Raw genomic sequence first — 27,530 nt, forward strand, 5'->3', positions numbered from 1 at the left:
TAGTCAATTAAATTAATATTAACCATTATATTATTATCATGATTATTGATTTGCGAATTCTATTCTTTATTTGCATATTACAAAAGCCCAAATAAAGAATTGATAGTGATTTACGAATTCTCTTCTTTATTTGCATATTACAAGTTAAAGAAGCTTTATTTAGCATTTTCTGAAGAGAAGGTTGTATGTTTTATAAGTTTACCTTAATAGAATTTAGACTATGATTCTAATCCATAATCAGCTCCTCCTTAAGGAGCAACGTTATAAAATTGGCCTTTCCTATGAATATGTTATAGTAACAACTATTCTAATAAATTAGAAATAATTTCTGTCGTTATGCAATTATAATATTGTGAAAAGTAATGAAAAAGAGCTATACAGATTTGTTTACACAAAATTAAGGATATTAAACACAATTAAAACAACTTTCAGTGTTCAATCAAATGTTCTATTTAAATAGAATTTGTTTACATTAATGAGGTTTTTGTTTTGTTTTAAATGTTTTCTAGATCTCTAGAACTTATCAATAAAATATGGCAAAACTGGGAGTTCAGCTTCCCAAACTATGAAAACTGAGAACAATTGCGTTAAAATGCTTCGAATGAAGTTAGACTAAAAAAAGCTGCAAAACGTTTCAATGAGAATATAAATTTTAAGGTTTAAAAACAGGCATGTTTTTAAATTCTTGCAAAAAATAGTTTGCTTTCATACGTAAATTTATGCGGAGTGTTATTGAATTGATAACTCCTTATAACTCCTTTAAAAATCACAGACATGGACTCAACTATATTTAGAAGTTTAATAAACTGAAAAGTTATCAATATATTCATGGAATTTCTTTTTTCAATTTCCTTTAATTACAAAATGTGAAATATTTCTAATAAACTGTTTCCATATTTTAAAATTTCATCATATATGTTTCTGATTTCCTTATAATCATCAGAATTTTGGTGCTGCTTTGATATTTGAATTTTATTATCTTGTGAATGTCACTAAAGAGAGTCAAGAAAAAAATACAAGAAATGTAATTATTTTTTATTAATCCTATCCCTACTACTTCTCTTAGCCTTTGGGATTCACAAATATCGTGATTCGCAAGTTGAGTAAAATAGATGTAAGATTTATCTATTTTTCTATTATTATTATAGCTACGAATACAATTCAGCAAATAAAATGGTTCAAATGCTCGGTCAGTGTATGCATCATTTATTAGTTTGTTACAGAGACTTACTGTTATTTGACATTTCTTGCAACGAAACAGACGCCAATTGTCCTAGAACTAAAATTGGAATAACAGTAAATTGTTTGAGTTCCCTCAAGAGAAGAAAACAACTTCAATTGCAATATTGCATTAGATACAGAAAAGGAAATTTACGATAGATTCCAGACGAAGGGAAAATAATAAAGGCTATTTGGTTAGTTTCGGAAATTATAGTGATATGTAATTAGATTATTTTTTTCCCAACGGAAACAATCACGTTTTTAAGCAAGAAAAGCAAAAAGTAAATTAAAAGTACTTTAGAAATATTATCTTTGTCAACTAGCACGAGTACATTTATCATAGAGGCAAAAGCCTTTTATATTTGGTAACATATACTGGTAATGCTTGCCAAAACTAATAAATACATTTTAGATGCATTCATTTCTCATATCCCTTTCCAGAATTCCGGCTCTTTCATTATAAGTATTTTAAAAAGAAAAACTTAAATGTTGTTTAAGTTTAAAGACAGTTTAAAAATAGATTTAATTTTACAAATAGTTTTCATTTAGTTATCAAATATGGTCTACAAACAGCAAACCGCTTAATATAACCTAATCGAATTAGAACGTTTCTTTTATTTTAAAGCTATACCAAATCTTGCTCTTTAAAAAGGAAAAAAAATAATATCTTATTAAAACATTGAGACATATATATATGTATATATATATATATATATATATATTTACAATTCGTAGTTTTTATCAGAGAGTAAGAAATATGAAAATTCTAAACTTTTACGATTAAAAACTATCAATAAGCTTACAACATTGATAAGTGAAAAATATAAATAAAATGCATTTCCTTTCCTTATTCAATACAGAAAATGAATTGGTATGTTAAACGTGACAATAATCTGCTTTGATGTAACTAAATGTTTACGAACACTGCTGCTAGTTCCTTAATTAAATTTTATTATCTTTTCTTTTGATTGCATATGTAAATTTCACGGTTTTTCTCACGTGGAATGTAAATATGAGCGAGCAGAAATATTCCGAGTCGAGAAGCAGGTTATTCTGGAAATGTACAAAGAAATGTCACCCAAGAAAACTTTAGAGGCATGGTATTCTTAGAAATCCGAACACTAGCTTCAATTAACATTCAGAATAGTTATGCGTACAAAAAGGAGATTGCATAGTAGAGAGATGTCTTTATTTTACAATATTACAGAGGGCTCGGTCTGGAATCCCGTAAAAGGCATGGATGTAATTGTTTGGACATACATAGGAGGCAAATGTGGCTCACCTATTACGTAACTCCATAATAAAGAGACCACCACATCTGGCCTTAGGAGTGGCAGATGCCGACATAGACAAATGCCCGCCATTGAAAAAAAAAATGGCAATTCGGTCCGAAGTTCAAATGTCAGCGAAGGGGCTGGCTGCATGCGCGTTTTTGTGATTTTTCTGTAGTAAAACCCATTTTTTTTTCTTTCCATACGAAGAATATCCATGAGTAATGTGGATACGAAGACGTTTTTCCATGAGTAACCTGGATACGAAGAAATTTCTTTTTAAAGATCATTTTACAAGGCATTCTGCCTTTCCGTGTAGGAGAAGTACGCAATATAATAAAAAATTAATTTAGGTCTAAATGTAGGCCAGGCCATCGTAAATGAAATTTAAAACAATATCGTTATAACTTGAGAATATTCTTCCTGAATTTTAATTAATTTTAGTTCAAACCCATGGAATTAAGCGCGTTTCCTTGCACAATAGATCATTTTAACTAAATCTGAAAAGGTTACATAACACAGCAAACTATCCTATCTTATGATGGTTTGCTTAAAGTCATATTGTTGAAAATATAAAACTTCACATTACTTTCACCAGGCCTAGCCATTTTTCATTCTACTTATCACTCTCTGCAGTACCGTGGTTTATACATTTAGGAGAGTGGAAATAATAATGAAAAATGTGGTGTAAAATGTAAATCGCACTTGTGACATAATTGAAACAAATTTTTACCGACGTTACTGTTGAGTTACTAGATGCAGAAATTACAGTGACAAAATATAAGTGCTCTTTAAAGTACTTTATGCATAAATGAAGGTAACATTTTTCAATTTCTTTAGACATACCTAATTAAATCTAATAATAAAAGTTTAAAAAAAGGATTTATATATATCTCATGATTTTATTACGCATGCCCGGCACATTTTAATGACTTTTTTAAATTGCATATATTGTATCAGGTCATCCGTAACAAACCCATTTAGCTATGAAATTCTGCTTAACTCTATATGAACTCAGTACAGCATTTTAATCGTTTCCGAACCTACATGACGTAATCACAAATCTAGTTCTGAATTAAACAGGATTTAAGGAATGAAATTATTTTTGACATGTTGTCTTCCTTGATTCACATAATGCAATTTTAGGTGCGTGTTCCACTATTTTGTACGGAAAATAATTAAACTGCTCAAGAAGAATGCAAAGTACTTGACTAACAAAGTGCATCCAGATCAAATGGATGAATGAAATGGATGCAGGTTTAAATTACTACAGGCTTCGGATTATCAGAACACTTTTTTTGCGGTCTGACTTATAACTTGGTATCACGCCAAAGCCGCAGTGATCTTTAGCGATGCTGGCTGACGTACCGATGGGTCGGGTTCAAATACAGGGGAAGGCATGTATATTTGTAAATATATAGTATCTATACGACATGAGGGCACTTGAAATACTGGAGAGACGAAAGAATTGTCGAGTAGTTCGGTAGTAGCGAAAGAGAACTGAAAGACACTCGGATTCCTCGTCTGGGTGTTTCCAAGAAAAATGTTATAGAGCTGCACAATTAGCGCAGTGGGACTATAACTGTACGATCAACTATGAAATTTTGGTTTCCGTCCACTTGCTGTGTAACTTGTAAGCAAATATAATTATTATTTATTTTTGTAATTCATTAGCTTTTTAAGATTGTTAAAAAAATTTGATTTGAGTTGTAATTGATTTACTTAATTTTGGAAGTGACTAATCTTTATTAACTTCTAAGGAAAAATTTATATTTAATTTCTGTTTCAACACTTAATTTAATTTAAGTTCAGCTTTATTCTTTTGAAATAATTCTTGTTTGTTTGGTATGCCCAAGAAGGTTTATTAATTTAAAATTCTGATTTTATGTGACACTGACTAGTGTTTAAACTTAGTTGTTTTGCTAATTTAATTTGTGTTTTAATTTCTCCGCTTCCTCTTTGTAAAATTATTGTAAACTATTATATATTATTCTATATTTTCTGACTGTGGTGGTATTTTTGACAATTTATAACATAGTAAAACTTTTATGTAACAGAGATAATTTTGGTGCATAGAACTTTATTAAAATTTCTTTTTTTTATTTAATCTCTAAAAGGTGTTTGAATACCTGAATTCGTTTGTCTTTCACTGCAAAGGGAGTATTCTCTCCAAGATGAATTTGTCTGGATAAAAGATTTGAAAAACATATTTGTCTAGAAGAAATGGGCCCTTGGTAAGAAGCTAGCAATGTGTATGCTTTTATTATGCAACGCTTCCTCCCTTGAGGGCGAAAATAGGGGTTTCTAGCGTGTGTCTCTGGTAACTGAGGGCTGATGACGTGAGGGACGGGAGGTAATGGTTAGGTAGTTCACTATGTTTATAGTTTCTGGAGTGCAGAGGAGCAATACGAAGCGATTTTTGCAAACCTTTCGTAGAACGCTTCCCTAAGAGGCCCCCTGTAATGTTGTTGGTGGTTAGCGACCCTCTTCGGTCTGTTGAATGGGAAAATGGGCAAAGTTCATGAATATTTATAAGTTAATCATTCATATAAATTTTTAAACACAAATAATCCATCATTTTAGGTAAGGTAGATTGCATACATTTTTATAAACAAGCAGCAAATTTTATCGATTACCATAGCATGTCTACAAGTGCTTTCGCATGCATACATGTCCACTGTTCGTCAAACGTCAAGGATAATATGGAAAACATGCTCACTGATTATAAATTTCACTCAGCGCCCTATAGTGTAATGTAATGTAATATATGGTTGTGCTGCAGCCCTCCTGGTTGATAATAATCGGCCTCATGGTTAACGCAGCACACCCAACACAGGCAAACAAAAATACAATTAAAAGATTAAAATTAAAATTAAAATATATATTAAATCAGAAATACAGTTAAAAAACACCAAACCAAAATTCCCAGTTTTGTTCTAATTCCATTTATAAAGTTCAACAAATCCTTTGCAAATGTAAACTTTTATTGCAGCAGTGGAATTCCTTTATGTGTCCTTACGACCTATAGTGTGTAGATTTATGTTAATTTTCTGCAAATCACCGAAAGACTGGAATTCTTCACATAGGATAGTGCATGAAATATACAAATTAAGCGAGACAAATCGTATTGTGCAATGGACACATGATGAATTTCGAGCGTTCAGTGTTCGTGAAGATTAATGCAGTTTGCAAGAGTGAGCCTTACTTATCGGATTCAAGAGCCGGGTAGAAATGGAAGCCGACTAAGACAAGAATATCCCCAAAAATGTTATATCAAGAGTCTGTAAATCTATTTTTAAGTATTGAATTAGTTAATATACAAACTGGTCAAGGGTGAACAAGAGCAACAAGTGCATCCGAAGACTGACTTTCTTAATTGTGAGTCAAAACAAATGACTGGTTTTAGACCTTCGAATTGCTACAGAATCTCAAATCAGCCTTTCTACTGCTGTAAAAAGACTCCTCGAGCCGGAACGGGAAGAGAAATTGCCAGAAAATCTATGTCTGGTACTGCGCTTACGTCACCTTCCAAGGGATCATTTGGGTTTCCCAGTCGTCGTGTTCAATGGAGTTTCTACGGAAGCATATCCATTGACGAGGAATTATTAAAACTCGGAATACGGAGTTGACAGTCTGATAGTTGTTTAGTAATCGATCACATTAAGTTCTTAAAACATCACGTAAAACTGTTGAAAAGTACTGTTTACTCAGGTTTTGGATTATAGATTACAATACTTTTTTGAAATGCTCACCAATACCATCAGAACATTTGGAAACAAAAGAGTAAACTTGGATGGACTAGTTTACCCTCAGAATTCATCCCAATTCAATATGCGCGGGATACCTTTAAGCCCCTGAGTTGCAGCCCTCCAAACGTCTCTCCTGAAGCTTCAGTTTCTTAAAAGTGTTCTTTCAGAGAAGTGGCTTGCCGTTACATAAGATTTGATCAGAAGTTTGGCAAATTATATGAAATAAAATTTCTTACAGAAGTAATCATACATCATATTGAAGAAAGGCGGCGAAATAAGGGAGATCGTATTTTCCCATCATTTATAAATTTCCATGTATTTGACTTAAATATAAATGAAATATTTTATATTAATCAAGTGGTAAACATGGAAAATTATGTTAAAGAACGCTAATGCACAATTGTTTTCAAACATTGTTCATTAAATAACCGTTAATTTTTATTTCTCTCAATAGATTTTAATTTTGGGGTAGAGAGTATATACAATGTTCTTTTTAATTCAGTATTAAATCAATCATCTAATTCCATATACTATTTAATAATATCTAATTCCATATACTATTTAAGGTAATCTGATATGAAAATATTAATAAATTAATACATCAATAAAAGTCACTTTCTTTCTTTCATTATGAATGAAAGTTATTTTAAATGTATGAGTTATAAAATTTCATTTCCATGATCTCAAAAAGGAAAGATTGATTATTTCTTTTATCAGAATTTCGGAGATTTACACTAATAACATTAAAAAATAAAAGCAAAATTAATAACTTGCCGTTATATGTACATTTCAAAATTATGATGTCTACTATTAACTGCAGGATGATTTAGAAAAAAATTTGTAATATCCTCTAAGCAGTTGTTTCTTTAGAAAAATTTATAAAGTTTTTCAATCTGAATAAAACCATGTTGTAATTTCCAAGATTGATCACTCAGTGTCAGTCAGAAATAAATTCATTTAATGTAATACAAGTGTTCTGAAGTACTGATTTCTTTAATAAAAAATTTGCACAAATGCGACTAGACTTTAATGCTTTTAGCGAAATGAGGTTTTTCCTATCTTTCAAAAAATGAAGAGCGTTATTTTTTATTTTTCATTCTAAAGGCAAATAATCCGAATTTAGCAAATTGAACGTGTCGAAATGATATTTTTAAAGTTTTTGATATAATTTTTCAGAAAGTGAGGATATATAATGCACATTCCATTCGATCATTATTATAACAATACGTAATCCTGCCTCCAGTACATCCTAACTTCTTCAATGGAATAACACAAAAGCATCAATTAAAACATTTTCTTACTTTTATTTTCTTCAGGTATTTCGTATCCATTCAATGCGTGTATAAAAAGTGTTGATAAATAATGTGTTGCATTATATGTGTTAAAAAATCAGCTGCTGCTGTGATAATAATAGCTGTATCATAGGTAGTATAGATAATGTATGTAAATAAGTAAAGTTTGTGTGCATTTAATTAACATTTTATTAAATATTAATTTGATTTTCTCACTTTTATAATAGTTACTACAAATAATTTAAGAAAATTTTTGAAGGACTTTTATTTAAATTTAAACTTTTATTTATAATAACCCCTTAAATATTCTTTCTATTTCGCTATTTATTTTCTACCTTAAAAACATGCAACTGGTTACAAAAGTTCGTCTTGAGGTGAGTCATTCGAAATACTAGAATATAATTCTACGTAACTAGAATATAATTCTTCATTACTAGAATTACTTCTAGTTCTTCATTACTAGAATATAATTCTTACGTAACTCAAATGCAATTCAAAATGAAAATAATATTTAATGTTTAAAAATAATATTAAAATTTTAATAATCATTAAATTAAGATAAAACTTGAGAGATGTGTATCACGCTATAACACAGAAAAGAATTCTGTAAGAAATCCATCATCTCAGGTTCTGTAAGGCTTAGATTAATTTGATGATGGTAAAGCATTCGAGGGCTATCTGCATTCCTACAGGACTTTCGAAGGGAAACTGTCTCGTTCATGCAGCTAGCCAGTTCAACGAGATTTGAACTCCGGACCGAACTACCAAAGTTCAACGACTCATCACTCGGCCGCTGGTGGGTATCGATTCGATTCTTGTAAAATGAAACTGAGCTTATCATTACCAAAGGAAAGAAGTTTTGTATCGATGTAAAAATTCTTTAAAATAGTTAAATAAAATTAAACTCTTAAAAGAAATCCCTTAATTGGTTGTAATAAATATATCCTGCATATATTTCTTTTATAGGTGTCAGTCTATAGCTTCATAAGTATTTAACAGTAAAAAATAAAATTTGTATTACAAGTTTAATCCAAGTAATTATGCTAATCCAAATAATTAGGAAATAAATGTCAACTACGTTATAGCTAATGCCATTGATTAATACGTTTCATTCGCTGCCTAGATCTTCTTAATTTATTATTATTTTTTATTTACATACACTTTTTCATTTATGAGAATTTTTCAATGATTTTTGGAAGTATTTAACTGTAATTATATAAGCCTGTTTTTTTTTTATTATTATTTACTTGTAAGTTACAGCATGGTTTTATTTATTAGAAATATTCGTTATTGTCTTGGAAATGTTTAGCTGCTAATATATACGCCAGTTGATTTTAACACTGAATAGTCTCCTTTATCGAACCTTTGAATTGTATTGTTAATCAGTCTGATAACAAAATAATCTACCTCATGTTGTATGTGTTGAGTCATCATTTTTTTTTTTTTTTTTTTGCAGTAAGAATATATGGAAAAAAAAAGCAGTGCTTTCACCAAGACTCGAACTCCGGATCTCCAGAATACACGTCGAGGGTGCTTTCAATTACACAACGGAGGCATGGGGAAAAGAGGAAGAAAATGCATTATATACTCCCCCCTTTTAAAACGCGACTGAACATGATGGAACACAGCCGCCAAATCGTAGAGTTGACGAATTATCGTACACCACCTTTTAGTTCGACCCCCACTGTAGAGTCAGGTGGCGGGTGACAGAGGACGGGGACACTCGGTGTCCAAAGGTAAGCAGGTATATATCTCATGCTCTCCATTATCTTGAAGCTCCCTTGAGTCACAGGAAACCTGGGAATGCGTTTGCTTCTCTGTGAAATCATATGAACAACTAGGGACCTGAATGTTATTGAATGAATGTGTTAGCTGCATGAATATATAAGCATAAGCTTATAGAATGCATTGGTGATGCTATAGGGTGCACTCTGTCATAATTCTTAAATACATCAAATACTAATAATAAAACTAATAATTCTTAAATGCCTCAAAAGCTTGCAATACTGCATTAAGTATGATCCGTCAATTAAATACATTAGCTACATGATTAAGTTGTATGGATACATTAGTTATGCACTTGAGAGCTTGAATATAGTAAGACACTTGAATAAATTAAACCTGTTTACATTCATTACTTGGGAACTTGCATTAGTTGAGTACTTACATGAGTTGATATTGTTGCGTGCGTACAAGTTCGTAACAGATTAAATGCGCAAGTCCAATAAAATGTTAATAAAATTTATTCTTATCAAAAGAAATATAAGAGAACACTGGGATTTTTATCAGAAATATTTGTACGAGTGTTCACAATATCACGCAATAATAATCAGTAGTTATCCTTCAAACTACTTAAACGTTAATTTCTGGAAACCAACAAGAGGATGGAATTACGGTTACAGCTAACACAGTCGTCAATTACATTTACTCTATTTCCATACAAATAAAAAATATATCCATTTATTCTATGTTAAATGCATGTGCTCTTCTATTTTTACTTTTTCGGCTTAGCTTTGTTTGTAAAGAAAGTGAAGGATTGCGGATTGCTGTAGCGCAGATTGGCTGTCTGAGATTATTTGTATATTTCGGTGATTCTGTATAACGGCATACAGACTGCTTGCTTCAAGGCTAAGGCCTCTACCTAGAAGACGCTGTTATGTTCCGCGGGGTGCCCCTTCCAGTGATATGTCTATATATATTTGGTTAGAGGGACTAGGGCCCTTTCTACACCTGCATCACATTTTGAGCCATCTGTCAAGATGGTTGAGATCGGCTCTGAGTCGCTGTTCTGTGACATTATGAATTTGATGCCTTTTCCGCAGTCTGATGGATGGATGTGAGATGCAGTAAACCGTAGGGCAAACTCTGTCGGTGCGGATGGAGACATGGTAGGTAATTTCCTGCTGCAGATGGAGTACATTCGCTAGCACTTCCTCTTGCCCAAAGCAGATGTGGAAGGGAAGCAGGTCGGCTAAAACATTTAGCGCATCTGTTGAAGTTGCTCGGAAGGCTTTGGTTATGGAGAGAGCAAATAGTCGTAGCACTGAGAGTAGCTGTTTTACTTTGAGTCCTCTCATTGCTGATGTCCAGATGGTACCGGCGTACAGTAATTTTTCGAAGTGAAGTTTCCTTCCCCAAGTAGCGCCCTCGAGTTGACGTATTTTGCTTGAGGTTTTGTTTTAAGGTATGCTATGTGAGGGAACCAGGTAAGTCCTTTATCCCACACAAGACCTAGGCATTTGACTTCATTGCGAAATTTTTGTTTTTCACATGGTTAGGAATACATGGTTTTCAGACTTGATTCTTTCCCTTATTAGTAATCAGCAGCGCTGTGCATTAAGTCTTGGAGATTGTTCATTTAATACCGTGGCACAGATTTGCGAAGATGTTGCATACTTCTGTACCACGTTGCTCAGTTTCGCTTCGAATATTCCCACTAATGACAAAGGTGGCACCATCTGCATATACCACTAGCTTTGCATACGACGGCCAGGGGTGAATGATCACTTGGTTGAATGTGCGGTTCCAGGGTATTGGGCTTGCACAAGAAACTTGAGGGCAGCCTCTATGATGCCATTTTTGGTAGAGAAGAGAAGTTCTCTATCTGCAAGATAGTTGCAAAAGATGTAGATCAGCTGGACGCTGGGCATCCCTTAGTGCTTGATAGCAGGCCACCCCAGATCATGCAAAGAGGCAGGGAGTCGAGACATCACTTTAGATCTAGGGAGATGAAAGCCGAATTCTGTTTCTGCTCTCTGTTGCTTTGAGGTGCCGATTGGAGTTCTGCCAGTGTATAGGTAGTGGAATTTCCTGCTCTGAATCCAAAGTGGCATGGAATTTAGTAATTTGCATTTTCTATGTGGTGTTTTAATCTACTGACAAGCAACCTTTCATAAGTCTTCCTTAACGCATAATATAAACAGATGGGCCGTAAAGAGGAATAAACTGTTGGTTCTTAATTTTTCTTAGCGAAAAAGACAACTTGTCCAGATTTGAAAGCTTTTGGAAAGTGATAAAATGCTTAAAGTTTGTTGAAGTATGTGAAAAAGCAAGCTGGTCGAAAGAGAAATGCTATTTTGATAATATTGTGGTGAAGACATTCCGGTTCTAGAACTCGTTTCTTGGTAAGATAGTGGAAGGTGGTCCTTAATTACTTATTAGTGGAGGGAACGTTGTCTGATATTTCTCGAATTGCATGGTCGTGTCGAGTTCGAGATTGAGGATATGTGTCACTGAAAGTGTGCATTTAGCAAACAGAATACTCCTCTTTACATTTCTCTTGCTTGTTAGAATTGCTATACTCTTTTTCCTCTGGTGGGCTGCTACGTATTTTCCAGAGAAGCGCGCGGCAGCGTTGTCGTATTGTGTCCCTTGCCCATCAATTAAGCGACGTAATAATATATTTTGTGCTCCTAGTCTGGATAATTTCCTCGCAGGTATTTTGGATGTCTTGGCTCTGTGTATGTGTCCAAAGCATCATTGTGGGCACAATCATGAAGCTCATTTAGTTCAGTAGCAAATGAAGCTTATTTTTAGTGGAGCTATTTTTCTTTTCGAAATTTATAACGCCTGATGATAGAAATTTCCGTGAAGGTGGCAATGGTAAAGGTAATAGACTTGTGGTCAGACGTACTGATATCGTCTTGCACTGTCCATTTGTGTGTGAGATCAGTGACTGTCGGGGTGGAAAGCGTTAAATCTGGCCAACCTATCCCGTGAATACTGTCGAAAGTGGGAGGCGAGGTGGCTTCATTTAGGAGGAAGAGGTTTATGCTGGTGATATAATCTTCTAAATCGATGCCCTTGGAGTAATTAGAGGAGTATCCTCAGGATATATTGCGGGAATTGATGTCTCCACTTATGACTACTTTTCAGGCCTGGTTGTGCTGTAGTTGGATGTCGATGCAGGAGGCGATGTTGGAAATGTCTTCTGTAGGTGGTAAGTAGATTGATGAGAGAGCGAAAGCAAATTCTAAGAGAATGGCACAATGGTCCCTATTGACGGGGGGCACTATCGGAGTCCACTTTCTGTGGCAGAAAATAATAACCACTCTGGGTGAGGTAGGTACCTTGGGTAGGATCTCTCCAATGGTATTTTGACCAGGATAGAGGGAAGCGTACGATGGAGCCTTCTTTGCAGTACGGTTCCTGAGCCACAATGATATCAATATGATTTTCTACGAATTATCGTCTACCATCTTTTCAGTTGGGGGGCCACTGTAGAGATGTCATATTGCTTTTGAAGCAGAAGTGATAATATGCAATTCCCTCGCCGGGACTCAAACCTGGAACATTTCGAATACAAGACGAGTATGCCGAGTGTGCTACTGTTACAAGCTAATGGCTTGCTAGAAGGAGAGAGAAAATAACCTTATAAATATAGTTATGTATTTTTATGTATAGGAACACTGGAATTGTTCGAACGGTACCTCAGTCAGTGCCCATTGTTATATCACAGTTTTCTGATAAAAGCTCCTGTTGCTGTCGTGATTAATCGCACGTGTCTAACGATAGCCTTGTATCAAAAACAGGAAATTAATAGTGGCTAAAAGAGAAGTATTGCGCCCGTTGTTCGCTTAGGCCTTATACGTACATCACGATACGAAGTTGCCCAGATTCGTCCCATTTTCTAAGCAGATTTCGCAGGGGGACGGATCGGAGGGTATTACATACCTCTTTTCTTGTTACCAACATTTCGACAGAACTTTAGGAATGCGGATATTTTAAATTGTATCATAACGCATAGACATCAAGCACTTACGAACATACATTGTAGGATTTTATGTTAATCAGTTATAATTATCTGAACCTTTAATTTAACTTCTTTTCGAAGGTTTGTATATTTCAGGCTTAGAGCTTCGGGCAGCCTCACTTTGCTGTAACATATTGTCACCATTTCTGTTAAAAGTTTTTTTCTGGTTTTAGCCATTTTGCTAGCCGACATTTGAAATACAAGCCATTAATTATAGCGAAGTTTCATTTGTAACACAAGTTGTGTCTTCTGTTTATTAGAAGAGTTAACTAAAATGTTGTTTTAACCGTCCTACGACTTTGTCATTGCTTCAGACTAAAGCGATAACTCGGTCTTCTAGACAGAGCAGAACCATACAACATGCTTTCTCCAGAATTCGAACATTGGCCCAAGGCTATACGAGCCTACAACCACGCGGCGAGTTAAAATAAAATGTGATCGTTTCAAATTTCACATTCAACAGAGCTCATCAGTCATCCAAGTGATCTTAAAATAAGAAATTTAAAACAGTCATTGAGAGATAAATTTGCACCATGCATTATTTATATTTCTATGAAACTTTTATGCAATAAAAGAAAAAGATATAGAATTGAAATCTATGCTTGCAGAATAACTGCTTTTTATGTATGTATATTTTGAATGACGTTACAAAAATTATGAACTGCTTTTGGAATGCATAATGAATTAATACTTTTATAAAAACTATAAATTTATACTCTGAGTATCACATGCCAAATAAACCGTCGAGAGCATAAATTAATGATATACTGCAAGCGATGTCTGTCTAGACCTGGCATTAAAGACATGTTATATCTTTACAGAAAACATGAGTTTGAACTAACATAATTTTAACTAAAAAATAAAATTTCTCAGAGTACCATTAAATTATATATATATATATATATATAAATCCTTATTTAGGCAAAGTAACAAAGTAACGAAAGGCAGAACACATTAAGTAATATGCCATAGAAAAACTGGCCATTGAGTAACATGCCATAGAAAAAGAATATGAATTTCATAATTTAAATAAAAAATATGAATTTACAACTTAGGTATCCAAAAACATTTTTTAGTTTATAGGCTAATAGCTAATCTATTTCTGAAAACATACCGTGAGACACATCAAGAAGTATATTTAAAAATTTGCTTCTTACATTAATAGCAGAGAAATCAATCATTTAGTATCAAACTAATATGAAAATCGTAAGTAATACATAAAATAAATAAAATCAGGCGGATGATTATCAAATTATTAGACTATTCAGATACTTAAGACTTCGATTCAGTTTCCAGGTATGTATTTTAACTTGTTAATTCTTCATATCTGCTGCAAATTTAACGAAACTAAAGAATCATTTAAAATTAAAATTTTAATTTTGCCTGTCAAGAACATCACTTAAACCGGAAATTAATGATATATTCTAAACTACATCTAGACGAGGTTTTCGTATTAGAAGGAGATCATATATTTACAACAAAGTTATGGAGCTTTACTTATTAGAATTTTGATTTATTTCATTGTACATGCTTTGAGCCAATTAATTCTTTTTGTTTCAGTCATAAGCAGCTAAAACGAAGAAAAATTAAAAAAAAAAATAATATTGATGCTTCTGTTTTCATTTCATAATATGAGTATAATATCAGAAAAAGAGTGAAAGAAAGACTTGACTGTAGCTCTAGAATATATTAATATAGTTGTGACAATATAAATAAAGTATAAGCTTGCAAGTGAAAGAAGCTTTTGTTTACTTTGAAAAATCTTGAAACACAGAAAAAGAAGTTGTTGTATAAAAGAAATTATAAGTTTATCTAACGTATATTTGTTTCAATAGCAAGATAAAAATATTCCTTTTCTTAGTGCATTAAATAAAATTTATATATCAAGTTCTAAAAGTATGACGAAATTGTAAATGTCCTTATATGTGATTATATTTAAGTAATCCCGTCTTAACTTTTGCTTTATTTATGTTCTTTTCTACTGTATTTATTTCAAGCTATGTTCAATTCCAAATTTATATATTTCACTGTTAAAAAATGCCTGCATTTCGAGTTACTTTTATATCATTTATATCAATACAAATTTCATCTTCTCCTCTTTGATGTATTGCGACTTTTATGTACTCTACAGATATAAAGTCTACATTATTGTAATTTTTGTACTTATAGTTTTTTTGGTATTATCGTTCCTTATGTCGCATTTCCTTTGAAAGTTTATTCAAATTTTAAAAACTAGTTTCCGGCATTTTTTTCCTACCAATAAATTTTATTCTTCACTAGACGTTTATAAGTCATATTTCTATTCTTCTTTAGGCTTTCATGTATTTGGCAAGGAAGACAATAAAACCTAATATCATAATGGTTTTCCTTGTGCTTCCACCGCTTCTTTTGAAATATAACGTTTTTTTTTTTTTTTTTTTTTTTTTTTTTTTTTTTTTATTATTATTATTATTATTATTATTATTTATTAACCCAAAGGGCGTTAGCCCAAAAGGGCTATTAAATTCATTTTCCGTTGATTCACTTTCTGCATTGATTTACTTTTTAAACTGTTGCCACCAATTAAACAGCCCTGCATTGTATTTAAAGAATGAAGAATCTACATAAATGTATGTATGTTTCACGCATTGGGCTAAGTCAACGGTACCTAGAGCCATCGAAATTTGAATAAAGTAATCCTCTACCGAATATGGGCATCCAGAAGCCCTAATTTGAAATTTGTTTTATTATCTATTTCTTATTTTGTCACACATTAAAGAATTTTTGATTAACAAATTCAACGATTTCAAAGCGAGAAATGGCAACACTGTATGAAAAAAAAAATGTATCTCCAGCGAGCGAGAATGTATATGGGGAATTCTAAAGTTATGTTCATTTTAAAATTATTTTGCGATATTGTTGCTGAATTGAATTTTATTGCTTAAATTCGAAGAACATGATATTTAATAAATAAAAGTAACACACAAACATTTAAAAAACGTCCCTTTAAGCGTAATGTAAAATCTGAAATCTTTCCGATTATTTGCTTTTAATCGAGGAGTTATAAAAATTGTAATTGTTATTACTTGACCAAACGTTTTAGTATATTGGAATGTTTTACTGGAATTAACAATTTTTCAAAGTGAAGGATAAAAACGCAAATCTGTTGATAATTCTTTTGGCCACACCTTGGAAAAGACCATAAGGCTTATCGACCCGTTTATGTTAAAATCTGTACAGCATTGTTTTAAATTACTTATTTCTTATTTTTCAGAATTAGTATCTTGGATTATGCCTCGTAACGATTTTATTCCACTTCTATGATTTATACAATTTTTCCTTAAGATCGGACGGTTATCTCCTAACAAAACATAAAATTTCACATGTAAGTTTTTGCATTAGTTGTGCATATTATCATAACATAATAATCTTTCTAATTTATACTTTTAGTCAAAGTTGACTGTGGCACATCAACATAATACATATTCAACTTTGAATAGAATTCTGTAAGGGTAGGAAAAGCATATTTTCTTTCAGTACGTCCAGAATGCTTCATCCTAAATGCCACTCAAATATGATGTAAATGGCTGCGGTTTCATCGAATTTGTTTAATAACTGTGTGCTAAACACAAGGCTGATTGTTCTCGTCAAATTTCGTGTGATTTCAGCTTACGTTTGGATAATGATCGTTATACAACTTTCACAAATGCCTTGCAATTAAACTTTCATTAAAGACCTGGTAATTTGATTACAACTTACGAAGAATTTTTACAACAGGATAAAAAAGAGTTAGGATATATATCAAGGAGTTCTGATATATAATACAAAGAGTTATGACATATAAAAATAAATTCAAATATTATATGTTTGGCCGTGCTGTTAAAAATTTAAATTTATAAAAAAAAACTTTAGCAGGCAAATACAATATTTTCCTTAATGATGTTGTTCTGACAAAAAATTCTTGAATTTCTAAATGATAACTTAAAAATTACTGCTTACTTAGATTTTGAAAATACATTTTCTAGTACGGCAAGTAAAACCTTAACAAATAATGCTTAATTATTTAAATACATAGATCGTTGTTATGTGTAATTATGTCCTGAGCATTATTAGTTCATTGACCGTCAAGAAAGCAGATTTCGGGGCACTGCGGGTCTTGGCCCATTAGACCTGTTTGCGCCACTAGTTCATTACCATTAAATATGAGACAGAAATAAAAACGAAAGTAATATTTTACAAAAGTATGCCATAAATACGGCATAAAAGCTCGTTTTTGATAAAGCTAGGTTGTACGCTATTCTAAAAATATTATCACATAAAACTTGTCTAACTGCTGTTAGTATGAGTATAACTGAATAACAAACCAAAAAATATTCAATTTATTCTCCACCCCTCAATTCTATCTCCATCTTTTCTCGAGTAGTGAGTGAATAATTTATGAACAGAGACAGAGTGAAGAACCAAGATGCGGATCGTAGAATGACTTCAGAGCGAGCGATTTCCAAAGGAAAAAATGAGAAGGAAAGAGGAGGATGTTCAAGTATTACAGAAAAAGAACAGAGAAAGGAATTGACTTTACCACTTAAGAACACGGTACGAATATGACGCCCCGCAGCGGATAAAAAAAGAAAAGACCGAATAAGAAAGTTAAAATAAAAGTTTTATTTTCCAGCTAAAGATAAAAATATAGTCTCGAAACAGTTGTTTCAGCCCTGCCGTTTTCTCACCTAAATGACAATTGATTCAGAGTCTTAGGACCAATCACCCAAGCGTGGGATAGGATATTAGATGCAATATATTACTTTAATGGTGGTGATTTTGTGTGACTGGAAGTAATGGTGTTGTAATCATTTCTAAATAGGATTGGCAAAGATTAACCACTTCGCAAATTTTTATTGTGTCATTTAACGACATTGTTGAAATCAAAATGTCATAATTGTATCCATAATAAAAATAAATTGTTTAATATTTCAGAGATAACTGTTGGCACAAAGCGCTAAAGAAAGAAAATCCGTAACAGTTTATTTAATTCGTTAAAATGATTTGAGAGGTTCCACGTGCTTGATAAGGATACAATCTGACATTATTAATAAATGACATTTTCCTGATATAGAGATTTATATTGGCTATTAGAATTTTAACGTAAAATTTTTATTCTTAATTTATTTTATCTCATTCAAAGAGCGCATTAAAAAAATCTCATAAAATAACACTTAAACGGAAGTATCACCAGTAAAAAAAAATGTGTGATATTTTAAATATACCATTTATCTTTAGATACATAAAGGATTTTACATATATTTAAGCAGCTTCTTCAGAATCGTATTTTATGTTATGGAAGGTATCTATAGCGTCAAATATGTTACTGATTTTTAGTAAGATATTGGTTTCTTCGTCAAGTATCTTTGATTTCGTTAAACCAAGCTCTATTCATATAAAGGTACAAGGTATCCAACACTTTGCCATTAATAATATTCCGTCTAAAATTCTGCGCATAAACAGATTGTTCAAAGAAATGCCTCATAGTATACAAAATAGTTTGAAGAAGGAATAAAAATTCAGAGACATGAACTATTTAGTTAAAATCATTAATAGCATAAGTATGGTTTGGTTTATTTTACTATTGCAAAGCAGTATGCTACGATTATATGGCTAAGGCAAATGATGCTTTTGTGGAGGATATTTTGAAGACACTGTCTTATATCTATGCTATACACTCGGGAAACCACGAAAACGCCCATGCAGCCAGGCCGTTTGTCTGAAAGCGAACCCATTTCGAACTACCAGTGTTCAGCGACTTTATCACTCTGCCGCTGGTGGGCCCATTAAACGGTAGTACTTTTAATAAAATATAATCTGCCATTTTTTTCCTCTTCGAGCAAAAAATATTTCTTCTACCTCTTTGAGCAAAAAATGTCGACGTAAGGCTTGCATAAATATTTCGGTTGATACGGAACTAATTAGCTCTAAATATACAGCACGAAATCCTGTGCACGTAAATAAAACTATTCGAGCTTTAATACCTTCTGGAATCATATATGATGTACGAAATCCTTCAAGCCTCAAAACAATTGATTTGGATATAACTGACTAGAAAGCCCGGCGGTCATACGAAATGACCGCTGTTTTAGATATTATAAATTGTAATTAAAATGATTTGTGCAAAGGTGTCTACTAATTCAAACTGAATTAACCAGGGCAGGTGGCGAGGACGCCCCTTTGCTTACTACTCCACGGGGTTTCCCCCTTCTACTTGCTTAATTGCTTAAAGTAGAGTGCAATGAAGGAAACCACTGGCGGTACATTTCTTAAGAGCCACCGCTAGCTCAATAAATAAAGGTGATTTAAATAATAAAATGTTAATTCACATGTAAAAGATCTCTTTGTACACAACATTCCTTGTGCGGATCTTTCCATCATTTTTAAGCTCATTTTGCAGAGGGCCATCCATTATTTTTAATTTTACGTCCGTTCTTTCACGAACTATTGCACAGATAACATAAAGTTGACCGTATTCAAATGCAGTCTCAGGTAAAAAAATGCCAACACGCTTAAGCGTTCGGCCCTGAGACTTATTGATGGTCATAGCAAAGGCACGTTTTACAGAAAATTGTCTACGTCTTAATTGAAACGACAACCCTATGCCGTGACAACTTCGCCCCATTGGCTAGTAAATTTACGCAAGCAACCAATAAATTATCGGCGACAAACAGACACTTAAAAAATAATATATAATAATGATAATGACCACATATAATAATGATATTTATTTATTTCATTTTATTTGTTTTTTCATCGTTACCGCTTTTGCCGGTTGCATATTTCCAAATTCTATTATATATAGATGCTAAATTTATTTATTAAATGTTAAATGCACGTGCTCTTGTATTTTTAATTTTTTCTTTTTAGCTTTCTCATAATATTCGTCACGCGCTGCACTACACGGAGGGAGAATAAAACAATTTACATTTACGCAAGCAACGAAAAAGCTATCGGCGACAAACATTTAAGCCGCTTTATATATAGATGGATATCATTTCAGGAAAAGATTACGTTATGGTCAAAGGGTAAGAGAGCATTTCAGGAAACGATTCCAAAAAGAATACCTTTCAGAGTTAATATGAAATCCTGATGGCTTAGACTGAATTTTGTTTAGATTGAAAGTAAAAGATTCTGAATTATTTTTAATATGATATTTTAACACCAGAAGAATTGTTTTTGTGAAAGAGAGTACAAAACACGCCTTTCCTATTTCATTGCATGTATTTTTATCGCCAAAAATAGATATAATTTAGAATTAAATGTGTCCATTAATTCAACTTTCAACTGCTATCAACTTCGGCTATCAGCTTGACTGATAATTAAAATAAAGTCATTATAGCTTGTAACATTAAGAATATTTTCTAAAAATATCAGTAATTTACATTTAAATTAATGTTTATAATGAAATTTAAAATAAAGCGCAAATAATTTTATAACGATTTACTTCAAAATACTGAAGAATTTTTCTTGTCTTTATGTTACCGAAAGAATTCAAAGCGAAGCAGTTAAGTTTAGCTAAATATTTTTTTAAATGCGGAAAATCAGTCATATTTCTTATTTCTCCATAATCAGATTAATGTTATTAAAATAAATACCGATTGAAGTTTCGCTGAAAGAAAATCAGGAAACGTTTTCGATAAAATATTGGAAATATGCATAGAAAATTGAAGATGCTTTTGCTGATTTAAAAGTTCATAATTCTAAAAGGATGTAACTGATAAATCGATGTAAATTAGAAATTATGAATATGTAATGATAACTACATGTGGCGGTCCACACTATTTCGAGATTTTATAAAATTTTTAAATTGTTCGAAATTTTTCAAAATACTCGATATTGGCCATCTACATATTTAATACACTTTTCATTTTGTAGCTAGAATATTTACGGCTAATTCTTTAGCAATTATGCATTTATAGATAAGTTGATTCATAACCGCACATTATATATATATATGCATAGAGAGAGAAAAGGACTAACAGACAATAAGAATTAATATAATAAAGTGAACGTGGTGAATTTATTAACAAGAAAATAACATTTAAAATAAAAATCAGTGTGTACACATTATCCCGTCGTTTGTAAATGTTAGTTGCCATCCTTCAAGCCTCAATGAGAGTTGGTGGAGAACCCGCCAAATCTCTTCCAATCGTTGCTGTGGAAATCTAAAGAACTGACACATATTTATTTAATAAACAAGCAGTATTCCATCTGTTTCGCGTTTCAACTGCGTAAAAGGGCTTTCGTAGATTTCTGCTATTTTGTTATGCTTTAAAATATCGGAAATTTTGCTTATAATGATATGCATGCAAATTTTACACAGGTAATAGTTTCCAGACTATTACTGTTTGTCGGACATTTTTCAGTTGGTCATATAGTGGCAATTAATATAAACTCCATTTTTACTGTAGGCTATCATAATTTTGTAAACAAGTTTGTGCTTCATCTTCTGTAGAAGGCAGGTTGTGCTAAATCGCGCTGCTTGCTGACAGGTTTACGGTCGACGGAATAACACGTAAGTACTTAAATATGATATATATATGCATGGGTTTGGTGCGCCGACTGTAACCAGAACGGGAGGTGCATAACTACATGTTACAGCAATCCTATGTAGTCAATTTCAAAGTTCAGAGGCTAATCGTTTGTGAGTTATGCGAGATACATACATACATACGCACAGACGCCAAGAAAAAATTCTTCTGTATCCTTTTTAAATCAGTTTTATAATTCGTTTGGAGAAAAGAGTTCTTTACCCTGTCCTTACGTACAGGTGTCAACAGGTACAGCATTCGTACAGGTACAGCATTCGATACGTACAGGTACAGCATTCGATAGCTGTCAAAATGGATTCAAATATGATACACGGAATTTTTCGTGATTACAATATTTCCATTTCTTCGTACAAGGAATTACAGAAACCAGCCGCAGGTTTAACAGAATTAATTAAGAGTATGTCCTTATTAAAATTCACTGGCGTATACTAGAAGGTACGCAACAATACACACATATATATATACACCCTTTTGCAAAAAAGTCGAAGCAGCAAGAGGAACTGTTGCGATCGTGACGAAATTTGGTATGCAAAAACATCTTGATCGAACATGCAAATGTTCAAAGTTTCAAAGCAAATGAACAGAATTGCGATCATAGCGCGCAATTCGGAAAGTAAAAAACCAGTAACAGAGGCGGCAAATTTATCTTTTTTTGTTGTTGCCATTGTGATTCCGTAAAGAAACAACTAAAGATACCATTACGACGATATCGAAGACCTTACAGACAACTAAACGACTAAAACGTCGTCGCATTGTAGGGTTGCGTGAAGCTGGGGGTGATACTGAGACGGAGCTGGGGGTGATACGAGCAATATGCCGCCACCTGCAGCGTACAGAAACTGCTGTGCAAAGATTTTGGCAGCAATGGTTGCTACAAGGAAACTGTCGACGAAAGGAAGTCTCTGGAAGCACAAGGAGCACAAATGCGAGGCATGGGATGATCGTACGCCAGGCCCTAACCGCCCCAACGCCATCACTGTAGACTATTCAACGCACTAGACCCACGTCTATACTTCCCGTGGTACCGTCCATCATCTCATGGCGCTTGTCTGAGGCGGGTTTACGCTTACATATGCCTTTAAGACATTTGCAACCCCACAATATCGGCGGAGTCGTCTGGAGTGGTGTCGCAGTCGATTATCACGGCTGCCATCAGACTGGAATCGTATATAGTGTGTTCAGCGATGAATCCCGCTTCATTGTTGAAGCATATGACCACCGTGTTCGTGTCTGGAGAGGACGGAGCCAGCAGTCCCAATCATCCTTTCTTTTACAAAGGCATACAGCCATAACCCTTGGTGTGATGGTATGGGGCGCTATTTCTTATGACAGCAGATCATCTTTAGTCATGCTCCGTACATCTTTGAAAGCTCATGTTGATAACATCCTAAGGTTGTTTGCATTACCTTTCACGGCACGTCAACCTGGGGCCATTTTCCAACAAGATAACGCCAGGAAACATACCGCTCGCATATCTCTGGACTGTCTCCGTGCGGTTGATACTCTTCTTTGCCCAGCAAGGTCACCAGACCTTTCACCAATCGAGCATGTTTGTAACATGGTAGGCCACCAGATTCGGGCACCACAAAATACAGATCTGGAGCGACAACTGATGAATGCCTCTCAGAATGTGTCGCAGGATGCCATTAGGGACCTCTATCACTCCTTGCCTGGACGAATTCAAGCATGCATTGCCGTCAGAGGCGATTCGACCAACTATTAATTTGAACACTCAATGGGTGATTGTGAGCCGTGAACGTGTACTATGACCTCTATTTTTTAATCATTTTATTATCTATGTATGAGCTATACACATATTCACTTTCATTAAAAACAACCACTTCCTTCATGGTGCTTCGATGTTTTTGGAAAAGAGTGTGTCTTTATACATATTTATGTACTTTAGGTGCGGCCGATTGAAAACAGGAGGTGCTCTATTATTTTTTTCTGTTACTGTATGGAAACCTGGTTGTTGTTGTTAATATATGGTTTATGATTTAAAACATTTACATAAAACGTAAACATTGAGGGCTATTATTCTTTTTATTTTATATTTATATGTTATGGTGTTATATATTATTTTATACATATTCATAAAATTATATTTCACTGCTTCTGCGAAATTCACGATTTTATGTAAATAGAAATAATTTTGGACATGAGTGTGAAATATTACTTATCACGAGTAAATCCACTTTTAAACATAAAACGTAAACGTACATAAAACGTAAACATTCAGGGCTATTATTCTTTTTATTTTATATTTATATGTTATGGTGTTATATATTATTTTATACATATTCATAAAATTATATTTCACTGCTTCTGCGAAATTCACGATTTTATGTAAATAGAAATAATTTTGGACATGAGTGTGAAATATTACTTATCACGAGTAAATCCACTTTTAAACTGTACACTGTAACAGCGTTGTGCAGGTACTGTAACAAATCTCTTATCTAATTTCCAGATGATGGAAAAGTATATTTTGTTAGTTGACATCATTAGATAAAAAGCCATCTAAATTCTTCATTACCATTTCCGTATTTGGAAATAAATGTTAGTATCGATATTTTTTATTCAAATGTGTTATTTAGGATGCAATAAAAATATTTTTATTACTCAGATGGAATCTGTATACACATATAAGTTCCATTAAAATCAGCAGACATTATTATTCTTAGGAGTTTCGTAGATAATATTGTTCAGTGCATCAGGTTCTGTGTTCCTCCTTACTTGCTTTGGGAACATTAGCTGTCCTGACTCGGAACAGGGAGCTTACTAAAGCTATGTTCAATAAATTTGCGAAGTAGACAATACACACAGGAAGGGTATACAAAACCCTTTATTTTTCTCTCTTTACAATGATTTCCGGACTTCGGAATACAGAGACCAACCACTTGTGGTCTGAACGTAAGAATATGAAAATATTAACTAAACTCTAACTAAACTAACTTTGGATTAATCAAACAAGTGCCTACTCCAAGATTGGCCGTATATTAGCAAAAAGTCGTATGTAGTACAGAGAACTGCTAACACTACGATACGTTTAAAATTATCAAGAGGATTAAACCTCTGGCCTTGAAGGCAACCAGCAACCGAGTAAAACTACTATGGCAAGCGGCCTGCTTCTAATAGCTCCTTCCTCTCTCTTGCTTGGCAAAAAGCCACAACTTAAGTACTTGGCGTTCGCAAGACAAATTTGCATAAATAAGTTAAAGCTTTTAATTCTGGCCGGAAGTAGAAAATAAGAAGTGATAGTAAAGATTTAAAACAAAATAAACGTTAGTAAAACTTAAGATCCTTACATACTTCCCGCCAGAGTTAATTAGTTTGAAACTGAGGTCTAAAACGACCTTGTTGAAAACTTTTAGCTCTAGAATCTAACGTGAGGCCAATCTTTTACAAACATTTCTCACTAGAAACTAGAAATTAAAAAAAAGTCGTTTTTACATTGTCAACTCCTTGGACAATTACTTTTCATCTGTACTGCATCTAAACAGGAGTTCTTAGTTGAAATCTGGTTCCTTCCAGAGATCTGGAAGGAAAACTAGTTTAATGAAATGTTACACAATTAAATGGCAAGTAACATGAATACTTATATTTCTGTTTTACATTCTTATTTCATTCATGACGTTATTTAATTATCTTCCCGTGCTCTCTGACATGTGTTGTAAAGGAAAACACCAAACACGAACGTGTTTATGTACAAGTGTTCAACACTACCGCCTGCAATCAAAACACTAACGTGTTAAAATTCAACATAACAACAAGACTTCATAACACACCTTATATTCATCTCTAAACCCTGAGGTACTATTCTGAAAGTGGCTAACTCTGAAGTGTAGCGTCAGAGAGCCTAACTACATTCATTCAACCTTTAACACATATTCACAATAATTTGCTCTTTTTACAGTCACACGAATAAGTTAAAATTTTTAGCATTACTTTCACTTTTAACATATCACAGTATTTCTTAACGTTTAAAATAACAGTTCACATTGTATATAAGGACATATTAACATGCCGTTAATTTTACGCATTTTAAAACATACATTAGTAGTACATTGTTAACTTCTATTCTTATCCAAGCAAGTGCCAATTCTTCTACATTGAAATACTACATTTCAAAAGTCTTTCAGACTAAAACTTCTTTCTTGCCAGAATCTTTTAACTAAAATTTTATACAATAACTTTTACAATTTTCTTAAGGTACCTTTCTCAAAGATTATCAATGCTTTTACAATATTCAGGTATTTACACATTCCTATTATACATTAATTTTAGTTTTACACGTGAGTAATTGAAAAACATAATACCAAAATAGGTAACAACTCATTTCTCGCCTTTTTGACGATAAAGGTAGACCTCACATGAGGTATAACGTCTTGAATTCAGCCACGTGCAGTAAGAATGAAAGATTAACTTAAGGTTTCAAAGTAACATAAAGTTTTACATATCTTTGTGATATTCGGACATCCTTTTTTCTGCCCAGTCCTGGAAGGTAGCGAAAACTACGGTTTGGTTTATCTTCCTTTTGTGCGGGTTCGCCCTTCAGTTGCTTCCTCCATGAGCTTTCTTTTCCTTCCAGTTTGGTCACCCTTGAAGACCTTCTTTTTAGCCTCTGCCTGTGGTCTCGGCCGTTTGATGGCAGCTGGTCTTGGCGGAACCGGAACAACTCTCTCGTTCCTGCTTGGATCTCGTTGCTGGCTGTTCAAATTTTCCTTGTTTCTTTGCCTCCGTAGCTGGTGTTCCTTCATCAATTCGTCGACATTTGCTGCGTAGACTCCTGTCCGATGGGTAGATCTTCCGTTTGGGAGCCGGGTTGTAGTTGCCGTTATTTCTCCTGGCTCTCTTTGCATTCTTCGTACTTCTCCCTTCTTCATTCTGGGGGTGGTCGTGCTCTCTCTTTTCTGGTCGGTGGAACGGCTTCTTTTTCTTGTTACCTTCAATTTTCCAACGGGGAAACTTTCTTTTCAATTGCTCCTGCCTCCTAATGGCTTGCCCTTGCGATTGTCGTTGTTCCTCCTCTGGAGCTTGTGCCTGCCGTGCCTGCCGTGCCGGATCCTGCAAAAGATCTTTAAATATTGCCCTTTTATTACTATTATAGAATGGTTTTATCTGGTCAATGTTTGCGGAGCATGTTTCACCATTCCTGGCTTTTAACACCACTACAGCCTGAGTTATTTTTTCTATGACATATGGTCCTTCAAATCGTGGAAAAAATTTGGCAGTTTTATCTTTTGGTGCTGAAGAAAGTGAATGCTTAATTTTTAAAACTTCATCTCCTACTTTATAAGTTACTCCCCGTCGTTTCATATCATAATAAAGTTTCTGTTTTCTCTGGGCTACTTCAGTGTTCTTTTTTGCTTCTTTAATTAATTTTTCTATATCGCCCATTTTAAATTCTGGGGCTCTTTGTTGAACATAAAGTAATTTATCTAACGGCGTTATAATCTTTCTGCCTAAAAATAACTCAGCAGGAGTTTTGCCCGTCGTATCATGTTTTGCGGTCCTAAGGGCGAAAGCTAATTCATTGACATAGTTATCCCAGCTTTTATGAAAATTTTTAACATAACTACAGATAATTTTCACTATATTTCTATTGACCTGTTCCGCTATATTAGATTGCGGCCGATACGGAACCATTTTTAAATGACGTATGCCCAGTT

This window comes from Stegodyphus dumicola, chromosome 5, assembly GCF_044657685.1.
Source record: "Stegodyphus dumicola isolate Sdum_Otavi_A_Nest chromosome 5, ASM4465768v1".
In the NCBI taxonomy this organism is placed as follows: domain Eukaryota; kingdom Metazoa; phylum Arthropoda; class Arachnida; order Araneae; family Eresidae; genus Stegodyphus; species Stegodyphus dumicola.